The sequence below is a fragment of the Pan paniscus genome, chromosome 16 (genome assembly GCF_029289425.2).
Source record: "Pan paniscus chromosome 16, NHGRI_mPanPan1-v2.0_pri, whole genome shotgun sequence".
NCBI classification, from domain to species: domain Eukaryota; kingdom Metazoa; phylum Chordata; class Mammalia; order Primates; family Hominidae; genus Pan; species Pan paniscus.
In genome coordinates, this window is record NC_073265.2 from 48,216,508 (window position 1) to 48,243,937 (window position 27,430).

Below are 27,430 nucleotides of genomic sequence, written 5' to 3' on the forward strand. Positions count from 1 at the left end.
AGAATGTAGCTTACTACCATGCGTTAGGTAAAAGGATGCAGGTCAAGAACATTTCTACTCTATGTAGGCATGTAAACAATATGAATTTGTTCTGTGTTAGAGTTTGGGAGGATCCCTCCATCTGTTCATATTTTTGTAATTACTTTGTAGAGCTGCCACATCCTTAAGGAGAAGTTCCTCAATTGTTATGGATTCTCCATTAATAACTTTAAGTGGACACTCATGGCAGAGATAATGCTATATGTTCACTTTTCTCTTCCTGGGTGCCTAGGCAGTTAGGTTGCAACCTTTCTAGAAGTTTGGCTGGTGAGATGTGAGTGGAACTGATATTAGCCATTTTCAGGCCCTGGCCCTTAAAAACTTCTTGGGCTGGCTAGGTGCAGTGTCTCACACCTGTAATCACAGCATTTTGGGAAGCTGAGGTGAGAGGATTGCTTGACTCCAGGACTCTGAGAACAATCTGGGCAACAATGAAACCCTGTCTCTACAAAAATAAAAAATTAGCTTGGTATAGAGGCACTATAGTCCCAGCTACTTGAGGCCAAGGCAGGAGGATTCCTTGAGCCTGGGAGGTGGAGACTGCAGTGAGCTGTGATTGTGCCATTGCACTCCAGTCTGGGTGACAGAGTGAGACCCTGTCTCAAAATCAAAACAAAAATGAAACCAAAAAAACTTCTTGGGCAACCTTCCTGTCTTATCTTTACTACTGTTACCTTAGAGGCTTCATGATTTGGATGGTATAGCTACAGCATGGTGGAAGTCTTCCCGAACCACGAGAAGTGTCACAGGACTGAGAAATAAACTTTTGTGATATAAAGTCACTACAATTTGGAGGTTTGTCATTTGTGGCAGATAGTGTTGATTACTCTGAAAAATACAGTAACATACAACATAATGTGAAAGGAAAATAAAAACTCAGAACCCCAATTCACTAGGCCAAAGGGAGAACAAATTAAGCTGAAAGCTGAGTCATGCAAGAAGCTGCCTTTCCTTTTGTTCATAAGCAGAGAGCTACAGATGAAAGACTCAGCATCTCCACTGGTAGCTACTCTATGTTCACCTTATCTTATGTGAAGTGCCAATTTACTGAGCATGAGACCAGTACATAATTGACCCTTCCCCTACCTGCTTCTTTTCTCTTGCAACATGTGGATTACTATACCTTCCCTCTTTTCCCTCCAGTCCACTTTTCCCCATTAAGTAGTGAAGCCCTCAAATTCTTCTTTGGAGAAAGACACAGACCACAAACTTTTTATGATTCTGTGTTCTTGTCTTCTGAGAATGTCCTTAACCTTGGCAAAATAAACTTCTAAATTGATTGAGACCTGTTTCAGATACTTTTTGGTTTATAATAACATCTATGAAATTTGACCATATTGTTGCATATATCAGTAATTTTTTTTAATTACTATGTAATATTACATTGTTTGAATTTACCACACTGGTTTATTCATTTTGTTCTTAACGGACATTTGGGCTTGTGATATTGTGAAATATATACAGTATTTGGTCTTCCTCCCTGTTTTCTGGCATATAACTCCAAAGTGATAAGTGACTTTTTGAGAGCTAACAAGTTGACTGATAGCTGGCCTCCCCTAGGTAACTTCAGGATGGGGGCTAGTCACTGGAAAGATTAAGCCATCATTAGAGAGTTGGTACTTTCAGTCCCACCTGACAAAAACTTGTCTCGGCAGAAAACTACAAACCAACCTCTTCTATGAATATGATGCATAAGTTTAAAATAAAATCTTTGTAAACAAAATTCAACAGCACTTTGCAAAGAGAATACATTGTGACCAAGAGTTTATTCCAGAAATTCAAGGGTGTTTTATTATTACAAAATTCATTAGTGTAATTCATCTTATTAATAGAACTAAGGCAAAAAAGCAGCCAGGTGCAGTGGCTCACGTCTGTAATCCCACATTTTGGGAGGTGAGGTGGGAGGATTGCTTTGAGACCAGCAGTCTGAGACCAGCCTGGGCAACATAGTGAGATTCCATCTCTTGAAAAAAAAAAAAAATGCCTGGCATGGTGGTTCAAGTCCTAGTTACCCAGGAGGCTGAGGTGGGAGGATCGCTTGAGCCCAGGAGTTTGTGGTTGCAGTGAGCTATGATTGTGTCACTGTACTCCAGCCTGGATGACAGAGCGAGACACTGTCTAAACAAACAAACAAACAAAAAACAAAACAGAAAACCTAAAAGAACTAAGGAGAACAAGTATATCACGATCTCCATAAATGCAGGAGAGTTATCTGACAAAATTCAACATCCTTTAATGTTAACTCTAAATAAGAATTGAAAGACGCTTCCTTAATGTGACTATATTTATGTGTGTGTATACACACACACATACATACTTCAGCCCAAAAGACAGCATTTACTTATGAAAAGTGTTCCTTCTAAAGTCAGAAATAGAGAACGCTCACTTGCTTCTCTGTCTTTAACAGTGTATAGGTGTTAATAAGAGAAAGGGGGAGAAGCATTGTGAACAAAGGAGGTTAAGCTATTTCTATTTGGATATGATATAACTGTGTATCTGGAAAACCCAAAAGAATCAACTGCTACAAACAATAAGATAATAGATAAAATCACATGTGTTAAAACTGATACACAAAACCCAATAGCTTCATACATATTACAAAGAAAAGCCAGTTAGAAGACAGAATAGAAGACCTTTGCCATAGCATAAATTAATAAATAAATGACTTATGTTTGAACTAAACAAAAAATATTTAATACACCCAAAAGGAAAATTATAAGCCAATTTGAAAGACTCACAGGTTGACATAAATAGAGATGTTCCTGGATTGAAAGGCTCAACATCATAAAGGCCATAGCTTACTAATCATCTCCTGTGCCAGTAAATCTTTTATCTCAGGCATGACAATCTGGTTATCAAGTTCATTTTGAAGAACATGGAGCTTTAGGTTGGCAAGGAGCTAAAAGTTTGTAAACTTGCTGTGTTGTCAAGAATATGTTGTCAATGTATTCTCATGCATTGTAAATTGAAGTATAAATTGACATAAATGAAGACCAATTTGAAAATGCATACTAAAATTATAATGTATAGACACTTTGACCCAGAAATCCCACTCATTCTTGTAGATAATAACATATCTATGGGAAATATTCTTTGAACTGATATTGCAGCATTGTTTATAACAGCAAAAGTGATGGGCACCTAAACATTTATCAATGGTATGGTCATGCAGTGGAATACATTGCACTTGTTAGTAAGAATGATGGATCAATACATATCTGCTATGGAAATGACTGCAAGATACTTTAGAAAAATTAAACAGAGCTAGACACCAGATTATACTGTATGTAGCTTGCTATTGTTTGAAAGGGGAAAATAATATGTATGATTATGTATTTAAGTATGTGGACTCATATCTGGAAGAATACATAAGAAACAGTTAATAGTGTTAATAGTATTGCCCTCTGAAGAGAGGAACTCAGAGGCTAAGGGGTATGGACAGAACAGAGGCTTTCATTTCAGGGAACAGTATTGTACCTTTTCAATTTTTTAGCATACACATGCATTATCTATTAAATACATATTGGCCAGGCTCCATGGCTCACATCTATAATCCCAGGACTTTAGGAGGCTGAGGTGGGAGGATCACTTAAACCAAGGAGTTTGAGACCAGCCTGGGCAACATGGCAAGATCTCATCTCTACAAAAAAATTTTAAAAATTAGCTGGGTGTGGTGGTGCCCACCTGTGGTCCCAGCTACTTGGGAGGCAGAGGTGGGAGGATCACTGGAGCTCATGAGGTCAAGGCTGCAGTAAGCCACGATCATGCCAGTGCACCCCAGCCTGTGTGACAGAGCAAGACCCTGTCTCAAAATAAATAAATAAATATATACATACATCATAAATAAATACATAAATAAATATTTATGTCTTTTCTCAATAAATGCCAACTGCAAATAGCTGCCAATATTGTGATTTCTGCCAATGTCTCTCTGTAGATCAGTCTTTGCTTTGTTTTATGTTTCAAGGCTGTTTTATAACTAATACAAATACATTTGTTATTACGTGTTGTGTTCCTTTAATCTTTATGTAGTCCCCCTCTTTATTGCTGTTTTTGCCTTAAATTCTATTTTGTCTGATACTACTTACTATTAGCTTTCTCTTCATATGTATTTTCTGTAATTTGTAATTGCTTCTGTTTTATTTTCAATTTTTCTTCTCTTTTTGATATAGGGTCTCACTCTGTCACCCAGGCTGGAGTGAAGTGTTGCCATCGCAGCTCACCGCAACCTTCGCCTCCTGAGCTCAAGCCATTCTCCCTCCTCAAGTGATCCTCCCATCTCAGCCTCCCCAGTAGCTGAGCCTACAGGTGTGTGCCACCATGCCTGGTTAATTTTTGTATTTTTTGTAGAGATGGAGTTTTGCCATGTTGCCCAGACTGGTCTCAAACTCCTGGACTCAAGGGATCCACTGACCTCATCCTCCTGAAGTGCTGGGTTTACAGGTGTGAGCCACTGCGCCTGGCCTATTTTCAATCTTTCTATGTTGTTTCAGGATTATCTTCTGTAAGAAGTATGTGGTTGGATATTTTTAATCCATTGTCTGAGTTTTTCCTCTTTAGTACATGAGTTTAATGCATTTGCATTTATTGTGATTACTAATACCTTTAACTTTATACGTGAATATTTTGTGATTCTGGTACTGTTTTTTTTTTCTCTTTCTCTGCTTTATGTTGGATTATTAACATTTTTTATAGTTCCCCTTTGATTTTCCTTTGCTAGTTTGGGAGCTATAAGCTATATTTCTCTTCTTTTAATCATATCCTTAAATCTTTAACTTCACTAATTTGTATCAGTTATCTATTGCTGTCTAATGAATTACCCCAATATTTAGAGGCTTAAAACAACAATAAACATTTGGCTGGGCACGGTGGCTCATGCCTGTAATCCCAGCACTTTGGGAGGCCGAAGTGGGCAGATCACTTGAGGTCAGGAGTTCAAGACCAGCCTGACCAGTATGGTGAAACCCCGTCTCTACTAAAAATACAAAAATTAGCTGGGCGTGGTGGCAGGCACCTGTAGTCCCAGCTACTCGGGAGGCTGAGGCAGGAGAATCGCTTGAACCTGGGAAGCAGAGGTTGCAGTGAGCTGAGATTGTGCCACTGTACTCCAGCCTGGGAGACAGAGCGAGACTCAGTCTCAAACAAACAAGAAAAAAACAATAAACATGTATTATCTCACCCAGTTTCTGTGGGTAATAAGTTCAGGAGGGGCTTAATTGGGGTGCTCTGGCTTGGGATCTCTCATGACTTGTCAAGATGTCAGCTGGCCTACAGTCATTTGAGGCTTCACTGGGCCTGGAGGACACTCTCAAGGACCCCTGTAGCTGGCAAGTTGTTGGGGCAGGAGGCCTTAGTTCCTTACCATGTGAACCTCTCGATACAGCTGTTGGATAATCCTTATGATATGGTGTCTGGTCTTCCCTAGAGGAAGGTTTCTCTACCTCAGTACTATTGACATTTTGTACTTCATAATTTGCTGCTGTAGGGGGCCAGAGGTACTGTTCTATTTAGGATGTTTAACAGCATCCTTGACCTCTACCCACTAGATGGCAGTAGTGCTCCCAGTTGTGACAATCAAAAATGTCTCTCCAGACATCTCCAAATGGTCCCTGGGGTGAGCGTGGGGGACAAAATCATCCGCAATTGAGAATCATTGCCATAGAGCCAATGCTTCGAGAGAGAGAGAGAGAGAGACCAAGGTGGAAATTGCCACATCTTTGATGAAGTAGCCTCAGGAGTCAAAGCCCTCTCACTTCTGCTATATTTTATCTGGCACACTGGGAAGCCAAGATTAAGTGACAATACCAGGAGGTGAGGATATTGGGAGCCATCATAGGAGGCTTGCTACCACACTACTTAAATATAAAAACTTCCAAAGGCTAAAGCTTTTCACTATCTTTACCCTTCTACTGAACCTTTGCATGCTATAATTATCCACTGAACACTCCCTATCCCTATTTTCTTATTTTTGTCCAGGGTTTCAGTTTAGTTTTGTTTTAGTTTCTTCTAAAAATTATTTTTAGAGTTCACATTTAATTAAATTTAACAACATATTTTATCAAGTTCTATGTTCTCTCATGCCTTATGTCCCGCTCCTTTAAAGTTCATTTCTCTTGCTAACTCACACCCTTTGGTAGTTCTTTCAGTGAGGCTCAGAAGAGAATACTCTCTCCCATTCTTTATATACTGTTTCATCCTCACTTTTTTTTTGAAACAGAATCTCGCTCTGTCGCCAAGGCTGGAGTGTAGTGGTGCCATCTCGGTTCACTGCAACCTCCACCTCCCGGCTTCAAGTGATTATCCTGCCTCAGCCTCCTGAGTAGCTGGGATTACAGGTGTGCGCCACCATGCCTAGCTAATTTTTGTATTTTTAGTAGAGACAGGGTTTCACCATGTTGGCCAGGCTGGTCTTGAACTCCTGGCCTCAAGTGATCCACCCACCTCGGCCTCCCACAGTGCTGGGATTACAGGCGTGAGGCACTATGCCTGGCCCATCCTCACTCTTGAATGATAGTTTAGCTGCATATAGATTTTTAGGTTGACAATTACAGTTGACGCTTGAAAAACATGGGTTTGAACTGCATGGGTCCACTACTACAGGGATTTTTTCCAACCAAACACAGATGAAAATACAGCATTAGTGGGATGTGAAACCCACTTATATGGAGGGCTAACTTCCTATATGCAGGTTTTCAGGGTAGGCTGTGGGACTTGAGTATGTAAGGATTTTGGTATATACCCGGTGGGTGGTGGGGGATCTTGGCACCAATCCACTGTGTGTACTGAGAAAAGACTGTATTTACTTTCAGCAATTTGAAGCAATATTCCTATATGTATAATAATTTTTAATAGATAATTTATTAGAGAGACTTTTAGCAATTTATCTATATCTTTGATGTTTTTCAGTGTTACTTTTTTTTTTTTTTTTTTTTTTTGTCCAGGCTGGAGTGCAGTGGCGTGATCTCAGCTCACAGCAGCCTTGACCAACTTGGGCTCAAGCCATCCTCCCATCTCAGTCTCCTGAGTAGCTGGGACTACAGGCACACACCATCATACGTGGCTAATTTTTGTAGTTTTTGTAGAAATGAGGTTTCGCCATGTTGCCCAGGCTGGTCTATAACTACTGAGCTCAAGCAATCCACCTGCCTCAGCCTCCCAAAGTGCTGGGATAACAGGCGTGAGCCTCCATGCCCAGCCTACTTGTTTGGATACAAAGGTGTGGATTTTTCTTTATCCTGCAAAAGTGGACTTTCAATCTGAAGATTCATATGTTCCTTTAGTTCTTGAGTCTACTCAGCTATGATCACTTTCAGTGCAATTTTTCAAGGCGGAATCTTGCTCTGTCTCCCAGGCTGGAGTGCAATGGCATGATTTCATTGCAACCTCCCCCTGCCAGGTTCAAGCGATTCTTCTTTGTCAGCCTCCTGAGCAGCGGGACTACAGGCACCCGCCACCATGCCCAGCTAATTTTTGTATTTTTAATAGAGATGGGGTTTCACCACTTTGGCCAGGCTGGTCTCAAACTCCTGACCTCAGGTGATCCGCCCGCCTCAGCCTGCCAAAGTGTTGGGATTACAGGTGTGAGCCACCGCACATGGCCTTAATGCTGTTTTTCTATAATTCCTTTATAGTCTCTTCTTCTGGAACTCCAATTAATTGTACGTTATTTTTTCTGTCCTGTCTCATAGTTTTATCTCTTTTTGTGATGTGTTTTGAATGCATTTTTCAGTATTATCTTCCAAGTTCACTAATTACTCAGATTTGTCCAGTCTTACATTTACCCTATTATTATTATTGTTGTTATTTAAAAAAAATAGCTTCACTGAGGTGGGAAATGGTGGCTCACACCTGTAATCCCAGCATTCTAGGAGGCTGAAGCGGGAGGATTGCTTGAGGCCAGGAGTTTGAGACCAGTCTCTATAAATTTTTTTTTTTTATAATTAGCTCAGCGTGGTGGTAGACACCTGTAGTCCTATCTACTTGGGAGGCTGAGGTGAGAGGATGGCTTGGGCCCAGGAGTTTATGACACTGGAGCCCAGCTTGGGGGACAGAGTGAGATCCTGTCTTGAAAAAATAAATAAATGGGCAGGGTGCAGTGGCTCACGCCTGTAATCCCAGCACTTTGGGAGGCTGAGGTGGGTGGATCACTTGAGGTCAGAAGTTCAAGACCAGCCTGGCCAACATGGCAAAACCCCATCTCTACTAAAAATACAAAAATTAGCCGGGTTTAGTGGCATGTACCTGTAATCCCATCTACTAGGGAGGCTGAGGCAGGAGAATCGCTTGAACCTGGGAGGCAGGGGTTGCAGTGAGACAAGATCGTGCCACTGCACTCCAGCCTGGGCAACAGAGCAAGACTCTGTCTCAAAAAAAAAAAAAAAGAAAAAAGAAAAAAAGAAAAGAAAAAATAAATAAATGAAAAGTTTCACGGAGGTGTAATTTACATACCATTTAGTTTTATTTCTTTTTTTATTGAGGTAAAACATACATATATAATTTGCCATCTTTACCATTTTACATACAGTTTTAACTGTACGATTCAATGGTTTTTGATCTATTTATGAAGTTGTACAACCATTATCACAATCCAGTTTTAGAAGATTTCTTTCACAACAAAATGATCCCTCATGCCCATTTGCAGTCCACCTTTGTCTCTACCTCTAGCCCCAGGCACCACTAATATACTTTCTGTTTCTATATATTTGCCTTTTCTGGACATTTGATATAAACATAATTATACAATATGTGTTATGCACTTGGTTTCTTTAAGGTTCATTCATTTTGTAGCCTGTATCCATTTTTTTGTTTCTTGATACTGCTGAAAGTATTCCATTATATAGATGTACCACATTGCATTTATCCCTTCACTAGTTGATGGACATTTGGATTGTTTCCACTTTTTGACAATTATGAATACTGCTGCTATTAACATGTACCAGTCTTTGTGTGAACATATGTTTTTATTTTCTTGGAAAGATGTCTAGGAGTGGAATTTCTTGGTATGACTGTAAATTGAAGTTTGATTGGTGACTGTAAATTTAAGTTTGTTTATTTATTTATTTATTTTCTGAGACAGAGTCTCACTCTGTCGCCCAGGTTGGAGTGCAGTGGCACAATCTCAGCTCACTGCAACCTCCGCCTCCCGGGTTCAAGCAATTCTCCCACCTCAGCCTCCCGAGTAGCTTGGACTACAGGCATGCACCACCATACCCAGCTAATATTTGTATTTTTAGTAGAGACAGGGTTTCACCATGTTGGCCAGGCTGGTCTTGAACTCTTGACATCAAGTGATTCAACCATCTGGGCCTCCCAAAGTGCTGGGATTACAGGCGTGAGCCACCGCATCTGGCCTATGTTTATTTTTAAAGACACTGCCAGTTTTCCATAGTAGCTGTACCATTTTGCATACTCCTCAGCAAAATTTGAGGGTTCTATTTCTTCACATCCTTTCCAACATTTGTTATTTTCTTTTTTATTATAGCCGTACTAGTAGATGTGAATGGTATCTTACTGTGGCTTTAATTAGCGTTTCCCTAATGTACCAATTCCAGCCATTCATATATCTTTTTTGGTAAAATGCCTGTTTAAATATTTTGCCTGTTTTTAATTGGGTTGCTTTTGAGTTTCCATTAAATTTTTACTGCTACTTTTTAATTTCTGAAATTTCTGATGGGCACGCTTTATATCCATCTACTCTTGTTTTATTTTTGTCTGCTTTTTATAATTGCTTATTTGTGATAAATGTTACTTCATTTATCTCTGAGGATCTTCAATATGATTATACTTTCTTTTTTTGTTTTTTGGGAGTTTTTTTGTTTGTTTTTGAAACGGGTTCTGTCTAAGTTGCTTAGGCTGGTCTCAAACTCCTGGGCTCTGAAAGGTGGAGGCTGCAGTAAGCCGTGATCATTCCACTGTACTGCAGCTGGGGTGACAGAGTGAGACCTTGTCTCAGGAAAAAAAAAAAAAAAAAAAACTCCTGGGCTCAAACAGTCCTCCTGCTTCAGCCTCCCAAATAGCTGGGATTATAAGTACATGCCATCAAGCCCAGGTCTCAATTTTTTATTTTGGAAAATTTCAAATGTATTCAAAAGTGGAAAGAGAATGAAGTGGACCTTCATGAACTTATCACTCAGCTTAATGTATCTTCCACCTCTGAAGACTAATTCCCTTAAAAACCTTATCCTAGGCTACTTAGGAAAAACCTGTTGAAATCTTGCCCACATATTACAAGTTTCCCCATGTAGATGGTACTGTTGGAATAGCAGTGTTTATTTATGTCGTACAAAAACTGGTCTCTGTATGACCAGGACAAGCTGTACCAGCAGGACAGGAGAGGATAGCATGCAGGAAATTATACCTGCAGAAGAACCCTTCTTGCAAAACTCCTTTCCTGACTTGGTAAGAAAGTAAATGGCCCTAAACCTTCTAGAAAGTTTTCATATGAAGAGATTATGGGAGGGTTTATTACCAGAGTCATACTTTGTCTTCGTTACCAGCCTCCTTTTTTTTTTTTTTTTTAAGATGGAGTTTTGCTCTTGTTGTCCAGGCTGGAGTGCAATGGCACAATCTTGGCTCACCACAACCTCTGCCTCCTAGGTTCAAGCGATTCTCCTGCCTCAGCCTCCTGAGTAGTTGGGATTACAGGCACCTGCCACTACACCCAGCTAATTTTTGCATTTTTAGTAGAGATGGGATTTCACTGTATTTGTCAGGCTGGTTTTGAACTCTTGACCTCATGATCCGCCCACCTCGGCCTCCCAAAGTGCTAGGATTACAGGTGTGAGCCAGCAGTGCCTGGCCTAACAGCCTCCTTCTTATATTGGGCTTATCTCCTTTCTTAAGGAGTTGTAAAAGGATCTCACTGTAATATGTCTCCTCAGCTTTCTTCCTTTCATGAAACAGTGCGTAATAATTATTGCAGGGATGTTGTTCAGAATGTTGTTTACAGTCACACAGTGTCTCTATAATGATGATTGTTTTTAAGGTCTTGATGTAAGGAAAAGTTATGCTTCTTCTAAGACATATTCCCTTATTAACACTATGAATTTTTTAATTGATTGCATTTCCCTGTTGGCTCTGGCTGAAAGGAATCTAAAGCTAAATTTGTGACTCATGCCTAGAAATTGTCCAGGATTCTATGGTATGCATTTTTGCATCATATTAATAGTTACCTCTGTCTGAATTTTGCCATCCTATTTTTCTTGTTCTGCCCCTTAGGGTCTTAATCCATTTAGGTTTTCTACCCTAATGATTACATGTGTTCATGTAAGCTATCACAAATGCTGTTAGAGAATAGGGCTGGGCATGTTTGCATAAATAAGTAAATATAATAAAAAATGATTCATTTAAAATGGCACTTGTGGGCCGGGCATGGTGGCTCAGGCCTGTAATCCCAGCATTTTGGGAGGCCGAGGTGATGGATCATCTGAGCTTAGGAGTTTGAGACCAGCCTGGGCAACATGGGAAAACCCCGTCACCAGCAAAATACAAAAAATTAGAAAGGTGTGTTGGCATGTGCCTGTGGTCCCAGCTACAGAGAGGCTCACATGCGAGGATCACTTGAGCCTGGGAGGTGGGGGTTGCAGTGAGCCAAGATCGTGCCACTGCATTCCAGCCTGGGTGACAGAGTGAGGCCCTGTCTCAAAAATAAAAAGAAAATTAAAAATAAAATAAAGTGGCACTTGTGGCCAGGCATTGGTATGTCACATTTGAAAGTACAGCTTTAATTTCAGATCTTCCAATTGCATCCCTAAGCTCATTTTCTCTTATTTATTTATTTATTTATTTTTGAGACGGAGTCTCGCTCTGTCACCCAGGCTGGAGTGCAGTGGTGTGATGTTGGGTCACTGCCACCTCCGCATCCTGGGTTCAAGCAATTCTCCTGCCTCAGCCTCCTGAGTAGCTTGGATTACAGGTGTGCACCACCACGCCTGGCTAATTTTTGTATTTTTAGTAGAGACGGGGTTTCCCCATGTTGGCCAGGCTGGTCTCAAACTCCTGACCTCAGGTGATCTGCCCACCTGGGCCTCTCAAAGTGCTGGTATTACAGGTGTCAGTCATCATGCCACCTGGCCAATTTACTTTTATTTATTTTTAATTTTTATTTTATTTTATTTTTGAAACAGTCTCGCTCCATCACCCAGGTTGGTGTGCAGTGGCACGATCTCGGCTCACTGCAACCTCTGCCTCCTGGGTTCAAGTGATTCTGCTGCCTCCCAAACAGCTGAGATTACAAGCTTGCCCCACCAAGCTTGGCTAATTATTATTATTATTTTTTTTAGTATTTTTTTTGTAGAGACAAGGTTTCACCATGTTGGACTGACTGATCATGAACTCCTGACCTCAAGTGATCTGCCCACCTCAGCCTCCCAAACTGCTGGGATTACAGGCATGAGCCACTGCACCCAACTCATTTTTTCATTTTTAAAACTTGGGTTTTTGTTGCACAAACCAAAAGTGAATCTGTGAAAAATATTCTTGCTACAAAGATGAAAACATTCTTTTATTTGTTATTTTATAGACATGGGGGTCTCTGTATGTTGGACAGGCTTGTCTCAAACTCCTGGCCACAAGCAATCTTCTTGCCTTGGGCTCTTAAAGCACTGGGCAAAGGGCCAGGTGGGGTGGTTCATGCCTGTAATTCCGTCACTTTAGGAGGCTAGGGCAGGAGGATTGTTTGAGCTTAGGAGTTCAAGACAAGCCTGGGCAACATACTGAGACCCCCATCCTCTACCAAAAAAACTTTGAAAAAATTAGCCAGGGCCAGATGTGGTGGCTCTTGCCTGTAATCCCGGCACTTTAGGGGGCCAAGGTGGGTGGATCACTTAAGGTCAGGAGTTCGAGACAAGCCTGGCCAACATGGTAAAACCCCATCTTTACTAAAAATACAAAAATTAGCAGGGTGTGGTGGCACGGGCCTGTAGCCCCAGCTACCTGGGAGGCTGAGGCAGGAGAATTGCTTGGTCCTGGGAGGCAGAGGTTGCAGGGAGCCGAGATTGCACCACTGCACTCCAGCCTGGGTGATAGAACGACACTCCATCTCTAAAAAATAAATAAATAAATAAATAGATAGATAGATAATATCTAAAATTAGCCAGGTGTGGTGTTGCATGCCTGTAGACCCAGCTACTCGGGAGGCTGAAGCAGGAGGATCACTTGAGCCCAGGAGACTGAAGCTGATGGTGCCACTGCACTCCAGCCTAGGCAACAGAGTGAGACCCTATCTCTAAAAAAAAAAAAAAAAGAAGAACAAAACAGAAGATAAAACAAAGCACTGGGCAAAGATACATATATGCGTGTGTGTGTGTATATATGTGTGTGTGTGTGTGTGTGTGTGTGTGTGTGTGTATATATATATATATTTATTTTTTTTTTTTTTTGAGAGAGAGTCTCACTTTATCACCCAGGCTGGAGTGCAGTGGTGCCATCACAGCTCACTGCAGCCTCAACCTCCCTGGGTTCAGGTGATCCTCCCACTTCAGCCTCCCTGGTAGCTGGGAGTAGAGGCACACACCACCATGCCCTGCTAATTTTTGTATTTTTTGTAGAGACGAGGTTTTTCTCATGCTGCTGAGGCTGGTCTTACTCCTGGGCTCAAGCAGTCCACCTGTCTCAGCCTCCCAAAGTGCTGGGATTAAAGGCATGAGCCACTGCGTCCAGCCTGAAAATATTTTTCTTTTCATTTTTTAATGAAAAAAAAAAAGATGTGGCCCAAAATGAGAGAAAATCTTTTTAATGTGAAACTTCTTGTCTTTGTTTATGCCTCACTTTAACACTTAATATTGACCTTGGCAAGTAATTTAACCTTTCTCAGATATAGTTTTTTCATTTATAATGGGAATAAAGCCTATTTCATTTAATGGTCAGTTCAAGGAGATAATACCACTTTAATGAAAAGACATGCTAGATTGTTATTGCCTACTAACTTGCTGTGGGATATTGAATAAGTTACTAGACCTTTCTGGGGCTTACTTTTCTCTAGTGGAAAATAGGATGATTGACCTAGATGAACCTTAAGACACTTCATCAAGTTCAACAGAGTTTAAAGGTTAAAAAAAAAAGGCTTGGCACAGTGGCTCATGTCTGCAGTCCCAGCACTTTGAGAGGCTGAGGCAGGCGGATCACTTGAGCTCAGGAGTTTGAGACCAACCTGGGCAATATGGGGAAACCATGTCTCTACCAAAAATACAAAAATTAGCCAGTCATGGTGGCTTGCACCTGTGGTCCTAGCTACTTGTGGAGCTGAGGTGGGAGGATCACTGATCACTTGAGCCAGGGCAGGTGGAGGTTACAGTGAGCCAAGATTGTGCCACTGCACTCTAGCCTGGACAACCAAGCCAGACCCCATCTCAAAAATTTATTTATTTATTTATTTTTGTAGAGATGGGTTCTCACGATGTTGCTCAGGCTGTCTTATCCTCCTGACCTCAAGCGATTCTCCCATCTTAGCCTCCCAAAATGCTGTGATTCCAGATGTGAGCCATCATATGACCTGTCCTTGTTTTCTGTTCCATTGATTGCTACTTGTTTTTTTCTATCTGAAACTTTAAAATTTTACATTTGTTTCCAAAAGTAGAGTTCATATTATGTATAAGCATCATATAGAGGACATAAACATAGACATAATACAGACTTAGCAGCTGTTGGTCTGTATCAGTTTAACCCCTTCAAAATAAGTTTATCTATCAGCATGGTTGATGCCTCACAAACTTATTTTCTCTGTAAGAGAAAAGTTAACCTAATAACAAGTAACAAGTTAACGTTATTCTTTTCTATCACCTTCTTTCCCTGTCTCCAGTTCCTCTTCTCTGGTAATCCATATTCTTATTTCAATGTGCACTTCTCAAATAATTACTCATCATCCAGATCATCATCACTCATTCTACATCTTGGGGTAATTCTTGAGAGAGTTGTCATCATCCATAAGTGGCTTTGCTTTCTTCTTTCTCTTTTTCATTTGCTTTGTCAACTCAGCCAATTGTTCTTGCTCTTCTTTTGGCCATGCTGGGCTTATATTTCTAAATCCTTTCTCTTCCTTTTGTATCCCATGATTTGCTTGTTGAACACCCCATGATTGATTCCACATAGACCTGAGTGCACAGCAGATTCCATGGCATCAGATGACAATGCACTGATCAGAGTCACAAGTTCCCTGAAATCATTTGGTATAAAGTCTTATTCATGTGATGGTCTACAGTCAACCATTGTCAGTAACCGATCAATCTCAGCTAGAGCTGTATTTTGTTTGTCTTGAACAAACTGTATTGGCACCACATTACTCAAGATCTGTTGAGACATCAAAAGATGCTTCATTTGTACAGTGCTTTTCTGTAAGTTGGCTTCTGTGTGCTCATTTTGCTCAGCAGAAAGAGGTGTCTTCTGATATACATAGAAGGCTGAGAAGTCTAAAGTCAGACATACCTTGGAAAGCTACAAATTCAGGTTGTAGATATCTTGCTTCACATCGCAGGTGCACTGCAATCTGTGAATGCTTGACAGAGAAGGCCATCCAGGGTCCTTAAGCATATGTGGACCTCCTTAATTTTCTTTGAGGTATTCTTCACCAGGACTTCCAACTTAGATGGTTTGTAAGTAAAGTGAGATCGTAGAGAAAGAGCTTCAGACCAAAACATTATTTCTGACTGCTACTTTTCAAACTGTCAAGGTCATCAAAAACAAGGAAGGTCTGAGAAACTACCACCACCAAGAGGAGTCTACAATGAGACATGACAATGAAATCTAATGTAGTATCTTGGATGGGATTTTGGTTTTTGGCAAACTTCTTGAGCAAGTTCTTGTTGTCACAGGAGACAGAACGGCCATAGAGGCACCCGGCTTAGCTGCTGAGCAGTTGCCCAGGAACAGTGGGAGTCCCCCTGCCCCTCAGTTGGGGACTACATACCTTATTTTTATTATTTTCTTCCTTCTGCTTGCTTTCAGTTTAATTTGGTCTTCTGATTTCTTAAGATGGAAACTTAGGTCGTTGATTTTAAAGCTTTCTCCTTTTCTAATATAAGTATTGTATGCTATAAGTTTCCCTGAAAACACTATATTAATGGCATCCCACAAATTTTTAATAATTGTGGTTTTATTTTTGTTCATTTAAAGTATTTTTAGGCTGGGCCCAGTGGCTCACGCCTGTAATCCCAGCACTTTGGGAGGTCTAGGCGGGCAGGTCACTTGAGGTCAGGAGTTCGAGACCCGCCTGGCCAACATGGTGAAACCCTGTCTCTACTAAAATACAAAAACTAGCTGGGCATGGTGGTACACACCTGTAATCCCAGCTACTCAGGAGGCTGAGGCAGGAGAATCACTTGAACTCAGGAGGCAGAGGTTGCGGTGAGCCCAGATCAAGCCACTGCACTCCAGTTATGTATTTATTTATTTTGAGACGGAGTTTTGCTCTTGTTGCCCAGGCTGGAGTACAGTGGTGCAATCTCGGCTCACCACAGCAACCTCCGCCTCCCGGGGTCAAAAACAATTCTCCTGTCTCAGCCTCCAGAGTAGCTGGGATTACAGGTGCCCGTCACCATGCCTGGCTAATTTTTATATTTTTAGTAGAGACGGGGTTTCACCATATTGGTCAGGCTGGTCTCAAACTCCCGACCTCAGGCAATCCACTCACCTCAGCCTCCCAAAGTGCTGGGATTACAGGTATGAGCCACCACGCCCGGCCCAACCCATCAGTTGTTTTTTTGTTTTTGAGACGGAGCCTTGCACTGTGGCCAGGCTGGAGTGCAATGGCGTGATCTCAGCTCACTGCAACCTCTTGCCTCCCAAGTTCAAGCGATTCTCCTGCCTCAGCCTCCTGAGTAGCTGGGATTACAGGCGTGTGCCACCACGCCGGGCTAATTTTTGTATTTTTAGTAGAGGTGGAGTTTCACCATGTTGGCCAGGCTGGTCTCCAACTCATGACCTCAGGTGAACTGCCTGCCTCGGCCTCCCAAAATGCTGGAATTACAGGTGTGAGCCACCACGCCCTGCCCCCATCAGTTATTTATAAGTGTATTCAGGAGAGATTTTCCAAATCTCTGTTACTAAATTTTAATTTAATTCTTTTATAGTGAGAAAATACTGTGTAAGAATTCAATCCTTCTAAACGTATTAAGACTTGTTTTTTGGCTTAGAATATAGAACACATAACTTGGTAAATGCACCATCTAAACTTGATAAGAAAGTGTATTATCTTGTTCTTGGAGATAGATCAAATTGGTTGATACCATTCTTCAGGTTTTTATGTCCTCAGTCATTTAAAAAATTTCTTAGGCCGGGCGTGGTGGCTCACACCTGTAATCCTAGCACTTCAGGAGGCTGAGAGGGGCAGATCACCTGAGGTCAGGGGTTCGAGACCAGCCTGGCCAACATGGTGAAACCCCATCTCTACTAAAAATACAAAAATTAGCCGGGCGTGGTGGCACATGCCTGTAAGCCCAGCCACTCGGGAGGCTGAGGCAGGAGAATTGCTTGAACCTGGAAGGCGGAGGTTGCAGTGAGCCAAGATCATGCCACTGCACTCCAGCCTGGGTGACAGAGTGAGACTCCATCTTAAAAATAAAATAAAATAAAATTATTTGTCCTATCAATTATTAACAGCCAAGTGTTAAAATTTCTGACATGGCCGGGCGTGGTGGCTCACACCTGTAATCCCAGCACTTTGGGAGGCCGAGGTGGGTGGATCACTTGAAGTCAGGAGTTCGAGACAAGTCTGGCCAATATGGTGAAACCCCGTCTCTACTAAAAATACAAAAATTAGCTAGGCGTGGTGGTGTGCACCTGTAGTCCCTGCTACTCAGGAGGCTGAGGCAGGAGAATCGCTTGAACCTGGGAGGCGGAGGTTGCAGTGAGCCGAGATAGCGCCTCTGCACTCCAGCCTGGGCGACAAAGAGAGACTCTGTCTCAAAAATAATAGTAATAATAATAATAATAGTACTTCTAACACTAATTATGTGAGCAATTCTTATTTAAGTTCTATCTTTTTTTTAGTAACATACTTCAAGTATCTTATTAGTGCATACACATTTAGGATTGTTATCTATTGATGAATTTAACCCCTTTATCATGAAATGAACTTCATTTTATACAGTAACATTCATTTCTCTGAAATGTACTTTATCTCATATAACCATTTCAACTTTTTTTCTTCAGTATTAGCATAGTACATATTCTTCCATTCCTTTACTTTTATCATTTTTTTTTTTTTGAGATGGAGTCTTGCTCTATTGGCAGGCTGGAGTGCCATGGTATGATGTTGGCTCACTGCAACCTCCGCCTCCCAGATTCAAGCAATTCTCCTGCCTCAGCCTCTCAAGTAGCTGGGACTACAGGTGTGTGCCACCATGCCTGGCTAACTTTTGTAATTTTAGTAGAGATGGGGTTTCACCATGTTGGCCAGGATGGTCTCGTTCTCTTGACCTCGTGATCCACCCGCCTCGGCCTCCCAAAGTGCTAGGATTACAGATGTGAGCCACCGCTCCTGGCCATACTTATATCATTTTTTTTTCACTTTTATCATTTTTTTTTCCGCCTCCTTGGCTCAAGCCATCCTCCCACCTCAGCCTCCTGAGTAGCTGGGACTACAGGTGCACACCACCACACCAGGCTAATTTTTGTATTCTTTGTAGAGATGGGGTTTCACTGTGTTGCCCAGGTTGGTCTTGAACTTGTGAACTCAAGCAATTGTCCTACCTCGGCATCCCAAAGTGCTGGGATCACAAGTGTGAGCCACCGTGCCTGGCCCCGCCTTTACTCATATCTGTATCTTTAAATTTAGAGTAGGTTTTTCGTGGGCAGTATATGGTTGAGTCTTGATTTTTATCCATTGTGACGATTTCTGCCTTTTAATTAGAATATGTAGACTATAAACATTTAAACTGGATGCATTATGATTGAGTTTGAATACATCATTTTCTTTTTTGTTTATCCCATCTTGTCTTCTAGTTGGGGCACCTGTCTTTTGTTCTTTTTTTCCCTATTTCCCTGACCTTTTTTTGGATTAATTGAGAAATTTTAAATGATTCTATTTTCTCTTCTTTATTGGCTTAGTAGCTATTCTTATTTTTGTGTTTTTACTGATTGATATAGCGGTTACAGGACAAATATTTAGTCTACCATCAAATAATATTGAAACATTACATATACTGTTTAACAATTATATAACAGCATACTTCTACTTTTTCTCTCCCATTTTTGTCATACATTTAACTTGAATATGTAATTAATTACACAATATGTTGTTACTACTATTACTTTAGCCAGTAAATTATCTCTTAAAGGGAAAAAAATTAAAACAATCTTTTACATTTATCATCCTGTTTACCACATATGATGTTATTCATCCGTTTATGTACACTCAGATTTCCTTCTAGTACCCTTTTCCTTCTCCCTGAAAGATTACTTGAACATTTCCAATACAGTCACTTTACAGGGGATGACTTATCTCATCTTACACATGTCAGAATTTCTTTTTTTAATTTTTCCTTCATTTTTTGAGAGGTATTTCTGCCGGATATAGAATTATTGGTTGACAGACTTTTTTCTTTTAGTACTTTGTCACCCCCCATTACTTGGCTTAAATTGTTTCTTTTCTTTCTTCTTCTTCTTTTTTTCTTTTTCGTTTTGAGATACGGTCTCACCTGTCACCCAGGCTGGAGTGCAGCTCACTGCAGCCTTGACCTCCCCATGCTCAGGTGATCTTCCTACCTCGGCTTCCCAAATAGCTGGAACTACAGGCGTGAGCCACCATGCTTGGCTAATTTTTAATTTTTTGTAGAGATGGGGTTTTGCTATGTTGCTCAGGCTAGTCTCGAACTCCTGAACTCAAGCAATCTGTCTGCCTCAGCCTTCCAGAGTGCTGGGATTATAGGCATGAGCCACTGTGCCTGCCCTTAAATTGTTTCTAATGAGTTATGGGCTGTCTTTCTTATATTTTTCTTCTGTATGTCATTTTTTTTCCTCTTCGTGCTTTAAAGGTTTGTTCATTGCTTTTGGCCAGGTGCAGTGGCTCATGCCTGTAACCCTAGCGCTTTGGGAGGCTAAGGCGGGTGGATCCCTTGAGGCCAGGAGTTTGAGAACAGCCTGGCCAACATGGTGAAACCCCGTCGCCACTAAAAATACAAAAGTTAGCCAGGATGGTGGCATGCACCTGTAGTCCCAGCTACTTGGGAGGCTGAGGCAGAATAATCTCTTGAAACTGGGAGGTGGAGGTTTCAGTGAGCTGAGATCGTACCACTGCACTCCAGCCTGGGCGACAGTGAGACTCCATCTTAAAAAAAAAAAAAAAAAGGAAAGGATTTGTTCATTGGTTTTTAGCAATTTGATTATTGTGTGCCTTTGTGTGGTTTTTGTCATGTGTCATTTGCTGAGGGTTCATTGAACTTGTTGGACCATTACTTCTTCTACTTCCTCCTCCTCATATCTCCAACTGGGACTCAAGTTGTATGTTTGCTAGGCTGTGTGATATTTTCTCACTGATCATTGATAGACTGTTTTTTTTTTTTTTTTTTGAGATGAGTCTTGCCCTGTCACCCAGGCTGGAGTGCAGTGGCGCAATATCAGCTCACTGCAACCTCCGCCTCCTGGGTTCAAATGATTCTCCTGCCTCAGCCTCCTGAGTAGCTGGGATTACAGGTGTGTGCCACCATGCCTGGCTAATTTTTTATATCTCTAGTAGAGACGGGGTTTCACTATGTTGACCAGGCTGGTCTTGAACTCCTGACCTCATGATCCGCCCGCCTCAGCCTCCTAAAGTGCTGGGATTATAGGCGTGAACCACTGCACCCGGCCTTGTTTTTGTTTTTATTTGTTTTTTCTCTGTGCTTATTTTGGATAGTTGCGGCTGTTTTGTCTTCAAGTTTACCAATCTTTTATTTGGTAGTGTCTAAACTGTTGGTAATCCCATGTAGGTTATTTTATATTGCAGATATTATGTTTTTTATCTACAGAAATTTGAGTGGGTCTTTTAACCTTTTATTTTATTTTATTTTGAGACAGGATCTCATTTTGTTGCCCAGGCTGGAGTACAGTGGCATGATCATGGCTCACTGTAGCCTTGACCTCCTGGGCTCAATCAATCCTCCTGTGTCAGCCTCCTGAGGAGCTGGGACTATAGACATGAACCACCATGCCTGGCTAATTTTTGTATTTTTTTGTAGAGACGGAGTCCTGCCATGTTGCCCAGGCTGGTCTTGAATTCCTGGGCTCAAGCAATCTGCCCACCTAGGCCTCCCAAAATGCTGGGATTACAGGCATGAGCCACCATGTCCCGCCCTTTCATTTTATTATTTATGATGCTCATGATTTTCTTTATATTCTTGATCAAAAGGAGCACATTTATACTGTTTTAGTGTTCTCATCAACAACATCTGTGTTATTTCTGGAAGTTTCTCTTGATTAATTTTCCCTCTGCTAGATTATGGGTTCTATTTTCCTGCCTCTTTGCATGCATGGTAATCTTGTTTGAGCCCCAGGCATTGTGAATTTTACATGCTTGGGTGCTGGATTATTTTTATTGCTTTGTTTGGACTTTATTCTGGGACCTCATTAAGGTACTTGGAATAAGGGTCATCTTTTAAAAGTCTTGCTTTTATGCTTTGTGCACCTGGGTCCAGACAACCTTTATTTTGGAGCTAATTTGGCCTCACTGCTAAGGCAATACCTTTTTGACAACCTGACTCCATGCCCCCATGTTTGGAGGTCTTTCCTCCCTAGCTGACGGAGAAAAATTATTTACAGCATTGTTTAAGCTCTGGAGATGTTTTGCCTACTCTTTTCTGATGGTTCTTTCCCCTCCTCAGTAGTATACTCATACGTATGTGTAGATCAGTCCCCAGTCAAATCCTGAAGCAGCCCCTCTCCAGTTCTTGCGAGCTTTCCCTCTTTCTCTGTGCAGCTTCCTCTTTCCTGATTGTTTGCCTTACAAATTCTAGCTGCCTGGGCATCTCTGAATCTCTGTCTTATCAACTCATTAAATCTTTGAGGTCCATTTGGATTCCCCTTCTCTATGGTGCAGTCCAGAAGCTCCCTCTGGGCAGTCGAAGGGCTCCTCTTGTTTGTGTCCCTTCTTTCAGGATCACTGATTTGTCCTGTTGTCCTCTCTATTGTCCATTTTCTGAAAACTATTGTTTCAAAATATTTTGTCTGATCGTTTAAGGTAAAACAATAAATAATAAAATAAAATAATAAAATAAAACAATTGTTTAAGGTAAAACAATAATTCCCTATTATTTCATCATGGCAGAAAGCAGAAAAATTGAGTCCTGGGTTTTTATTTTATTTTAATTTTTCTTTCAGACAGAGTCTCATTCTGTCACCCAGGCTGGAGTGCAGTGGTGTGATCTCAGCTCACTGCAACCTCCGCCTCCTGGGTTCAAGCGATTCTACTGCCTCAACCTCCTGAGTAGCTGGGATTAGAGGCAACTGCCATCATGCTTGGCTAATTTTTGTATTTTTAGTAGAGATGGGGTTTCACCATGTTGGCCAGGCTGGTCTCGAACTCCTGAACTCAGGTGATCTGCCCACCTCGGCCTCCCAAAGTGCTGGGATTACAGGCGCGAGCCACCGTGCCCAGCTGAGAGCTGGGTTTTTAAAATACTCATTTTGACTTTGCAAAAATTACTTATACTCTCTGATTGTCTTTCCATAAATCTGGATAGCAACAAATGAAAAGTATTCAATCTCACTAGGTATCAGGGAAATACAAACTAAAACTTTGGAAATAACGTTTACCTTAAAGATGTAGAAATTGAATGAAATAATATATGTAGAATCATTGACATATAGATGTAAATCCAATTCTATACATCTTAGGTTTGGGATTCCTATTAGACATTCAAGTGGAGATGTAGAATAGGCAGTTGAGCATATATATCTGGTGCACAGAAGAACAATCTGGGCAAAGAAATAAATGAGAGCCTAAGACTAAACCTTGAGGGCAGGACATCCAAAGTTAAATTATAGTGGGGTAGATCATTTGTACCTACCTTCCCATTGAAGGTACTAAAAATTATAGACTACCTATAAATATGTCTTTTAAAAATCATAAAACAGCTAATCATTTAGTGAGGAATTACAAGGCAAGATATGGGACTTGGGGAGCATGTTTGTCCTAGGAATACGACACTCTGAGGAGGCAAATGAGAAACTAAACTGTAGTTTTAGAAGCCGTGCTGGACCGAAGGAATGAGGGTAGATCTATAGTTCCCACCAAGGATGGTGACCCACTCCCATCTTTGGGCAGGGCCAGGAATGTGTGTCCTCTAAGAGAAAGAATATGGATTATGAGCCAGGTGTGGTGTTTCATGCCTTAATCTGAGCACTTTGAGAGGCCGAGGCAGGTGGATCACTTGAGGTCAGGAGTTCGAGACCAACATGGCCAACATGGTGAAACCCTGTCTCTACTAAAAATAAAAAAAAATTAGACAGGTGTGGCAGCATGCACCTGTTAGTCCCAGCTACTTGGGAGGCTGAGGCAGGAGGTTGGTTTGAACCTGGGAGGTAGAGGTTGCAGTGAGCCAAGATAGTGCCATTGCACTCCAGCCTGGGCGACAGAGCGAGACTCTGTCTCAAAAAAAAAAAAAAAGAATATGGATTATGGCCTTCCTTCACATCATGTGGCAGTGCAGAAAACCACACACCTTGGTCCTACACTGCTGACCACCTTGAGCACCTGGCAGATACATCTACAAACCAAGATCCTTTGCGTAGGAAGTTAACATCATAACAAATCTCAGATAATTTCTATAAATAATATTTCAACCACAGTTTCCTGAACACAGTGAAAGATAAAGAGGAACACAAAGACACAAGAAGCTGAGTCAGAGTCAGGAGGAAAAACAACAGAAAAAGAATCACAGGGACTCCAGAAAATTATAGACATGGGCTATAAAACAACTATGATTACTGTGTTCAAGGGACAAAATCAAGATAGAAAATTTCAGCAGGAAACTGTGAGCTATAAAAAACTGACATAGCAGATTTGGGTAAAAAAATTCCAGAAACAAAAGAATATGAGACCAAATTTTTAAAAATTGGGCTGGTAGATTAGTTATAATTGAAGAGAGAATTAGGTGACTGGAATAAAGCTCAGAAGAAGCTATCCAGAATGAAGCAAGGAGTAATTAAACAATACAGTATAAAGGGTAAAAGTATACTAAATACAGTGGGAAGATCTAACATATGCAATTGAAGTTTTAGAAGAAAAAGAGAAAGAATGGATTATAGGTAATATTTTAGATATAATGGTTGATAGTCCACTGTCAAGAAGCCCTACGAAGCCCAAGCAGAATAAATAAAAGTATTAATAAATGCTCAACTGGACACATCAAAATGAAACTTTAATAATCAAGACAAAAAGAAAAATCTTAAAGTAGCCAGAAAAAAAAAATACATCAATTTAGAAGCTACACAAGGACTTCAGAAGACAGTGAAATGATATCTACAAGGTGCAGTGAGGAAACAACTATCACTCCGGAAATACTTCATTAATGAAGGTGAATCCATATATTTCCAAAAAAAAGCAAAAGAGAGATATTGTCAATAGCAGATAAGCACTTAAGGATATTCTAGGCTGGGTGTGGTGGCTCATGCCTGTAATCCCAGCACTTTGGGAGGCCAAGACAGGTGAATCACCTGAAGTCAGGAGTTTGAGACCAGCCCGACCAACATGGAGAAACCCCGTCTCTACTAAAAATACAAAATTAGCAGGGCGTGGTGGCGCATGCCTGTAATCCCAGCTACTGGGGAGGCTGGGGCAGGGGAATCGCTTGAACCTGGGAGGCGGAGGTTGTAGTGAGCCGAGATCACACCATTGCACTCCAGCCTGGGCAACAAGAGCAAAATTCCGTCTCCAAAAAAATAATAATAATAAATAAATAAATAAATATATATATATATATACACACACATGTATATGGATATTCTATAGATTATTCCTCATGCAAAAGGAAAATTATCTTGCATGAAAAATCAGAGATGCAGAAATCAATGAAGACCAAAGAAAATGATAATTATGAGGATAAATCTAAATCATATTGACCGCGGTGGGGCGCGGTGGCTCACGTCTGTAATCCCAGCACTTTGGGAGGCTAAGGCAGGTGGATCATGACGTCAGGAATTCGAGACCAGCCTGACCAATGTGGTGAAACCCTGTCTCTACTAAAAAAAAATAAAAATAAATTAGTTGGGCTTGGTGGCGTGAGCCTGTAATCCCAGCTACTCAGGAGGGCTGAGGCAGGAGAATCGCTTCAACCCAGGGGGTGGAGGTTGCAGTGGGCCAAGATCGCACCACTGCACTCCAGCCTGGGCGATAGAGCAAGACTCTGTCTCAAAAAAAAAAAAAAAAAATCATATTGACTGCGAAAACAGGGGGTGTGAAAAACAATAATAATGTCTTGTGGGGTTTAAATGTTATAGAATTTCAGTAAATGGCCAAAATATCACAAATGGTATGTGTGTGTGTGGAGGGCGTGTATATAGTAGATTTTTTTTTTGTTTATGTTTTTGAGACAGTAGTCTTACTCTGGAGTGCAGTGGCACAATCATTGCTCACTGCAACCTCCACATCCCAGGCTCAAATGCTCCTCCCACCTCAGCCTCCCAAGTAGCTGGGACTACAGTTATGCAACACCACACCCAGCTAATTTTAAAATTATTTGTAGAGACAGGACTTCACCATGTTGCCCAGGCTGATCTTGAACTCCTGGGCTCAAGTGATCCACTTGCCTTGGCCTCCCAAAGTGCTGGGATTACAGGCATGAGCCACTGTGCCCAGCTGGTAAATATTTTAAAGCGATTTATGGATTCTTGATCAAGAGGATATTAAATGTAACAATACTAGATTTTAATAGGTAAGGATGAATGTGGTAATTGCTAAGGCAATCATTAAAAGAATAAAACAGAATATAACTGCAATGAGATGCTACTTCACACCCACTAGGATGTCTATAATTAAACAGACACACAATAATAAGTGTTGACAAGGATAGGAGAAATTGGAATCCTCATATAATGCTGATGAGAATGTAAAATGGTGCAATGCAGCCACTATGGATCAGTTTGGCAGTTCCTCAAAAAGATAGTCATAGAATTACCATTTGACCCAGCTATTCCACTCATAGGTATATACCCATAAGAAATGAAAACAGGAACTCACACAGATACCTGTACATGAATGCTCATAGCAGTATTATTTATGATCATCAAAATATGGAAGCTTGAGTGTCCATCAATGGGTGAATGAATACATGATTTTAGAATTTTAGAATTCTTTTTTAGTTTTGGGACATTTTTATTTCTTTTTTTCTTTAATTTCTTTTTTCCATTTTCTTTGTTCTCCCTTTGAAGAACTTTTATTAGACTTTTTTTTTTCTTTTAAATGAGATGGGGCTCTCTCTGTGTTGCCCAGGCTGGCATCAAACTCCTGGGCTCAAGGAATCCTCCCTGATTATAGGTGTGTGCCACCGTACCTTGCTTCTATTAGATATTTTACTTCTAGGGTTGGACTTCTATATCTCTTATCCTTTCCTTCACATTTATTTTTCTTTTTGTCTTATATGCTGGAATATTTTCTTTCTTTTATCTTTTAACCCTTCTATTGAATTTTAATTTCAGGAATCGTATTTTAATTTCTAAAGATTCTTTCTTCCTTTTTAAAAAATAACATCATTTTCCTATTGTAAGAATGCAGTATCATTTTTAATTTCTGAGGATATTAGAGAGTTTAAAATATTTTCCCTCATGTTTTTTGAATTATCTCCATTCTCTATTGTCATTTAAAAACCGTTTATCGGCTGGGCACAGTGGCTCATGCCTGTAATCCCAGCACTTTGGGAGGCTGAGGCAGGCGAATCACCTGAAGTCAGGAGTTCAAGATCAGCTTGAAACCTGGACTTGAAACCCTGTCTCTACTAAAAATACAAAAATTATCCAGGTGTGGTGGTGTGCACCTGTAGTCCTAGCTACTCAGGAGGCTGAGGCAAGAGAATCACTTGAACCTGGGAAGTAGAAGCTGCAATGGGCCAAGATCATGCCACTGCACTCCAGCCTGGCAACAGAGTGAGACTCCATGCTAACAGAGTGAGACTCCGTCTCAAAAAACAAAAACAAAAACAAACAATAAAAAAAGTTTATGAAAACTAAATGTGGCCAGGCGCGGTAGCTTACACCTGTAATCCCAACGCTTTAGGAGGCCAAGGTGGGTGGATCACTTGAGGCCAGGAGTTCAAGACCAGCCTTGGCAACATAGCAAAACCCCATCTCTACTAGAAATACAAAAATTAGCTGGGCATGGTGGTGCACACCTGTAATCCCAACTACCCGGAAGGCTGAGGCAGGAGAGTCGCTTGAACCTGGGAAGTGGAGGTTGCAGTGAGCCGAGATGGCGCCATTGCACTCCAGC

The 27,430-nt window shown here is 41.0% G+C and overlaps 1 protein-coding gene across 1 annotated transcript in view; it reads left to right on the forward strand.

Moving 5' to 3' along the window:
- Positions 1 to 27,430, forward strand: part of RNF111 (ring finger protein 111) — a 163,866-nt gene that overhangs the window by 18,541 nt on the left and 117,895 nt on the right. Inside the window, exon 2 of the mRNA XM_063596689.1 lies at positions 4,212 to 4,347. The gene's annotated coding sequence lies outside the window, so the exon portion shown is untranslated. The remainder of the gene's footprint in view (positions 1 to 4,211; positions 4,348 to 27,430) is intronic.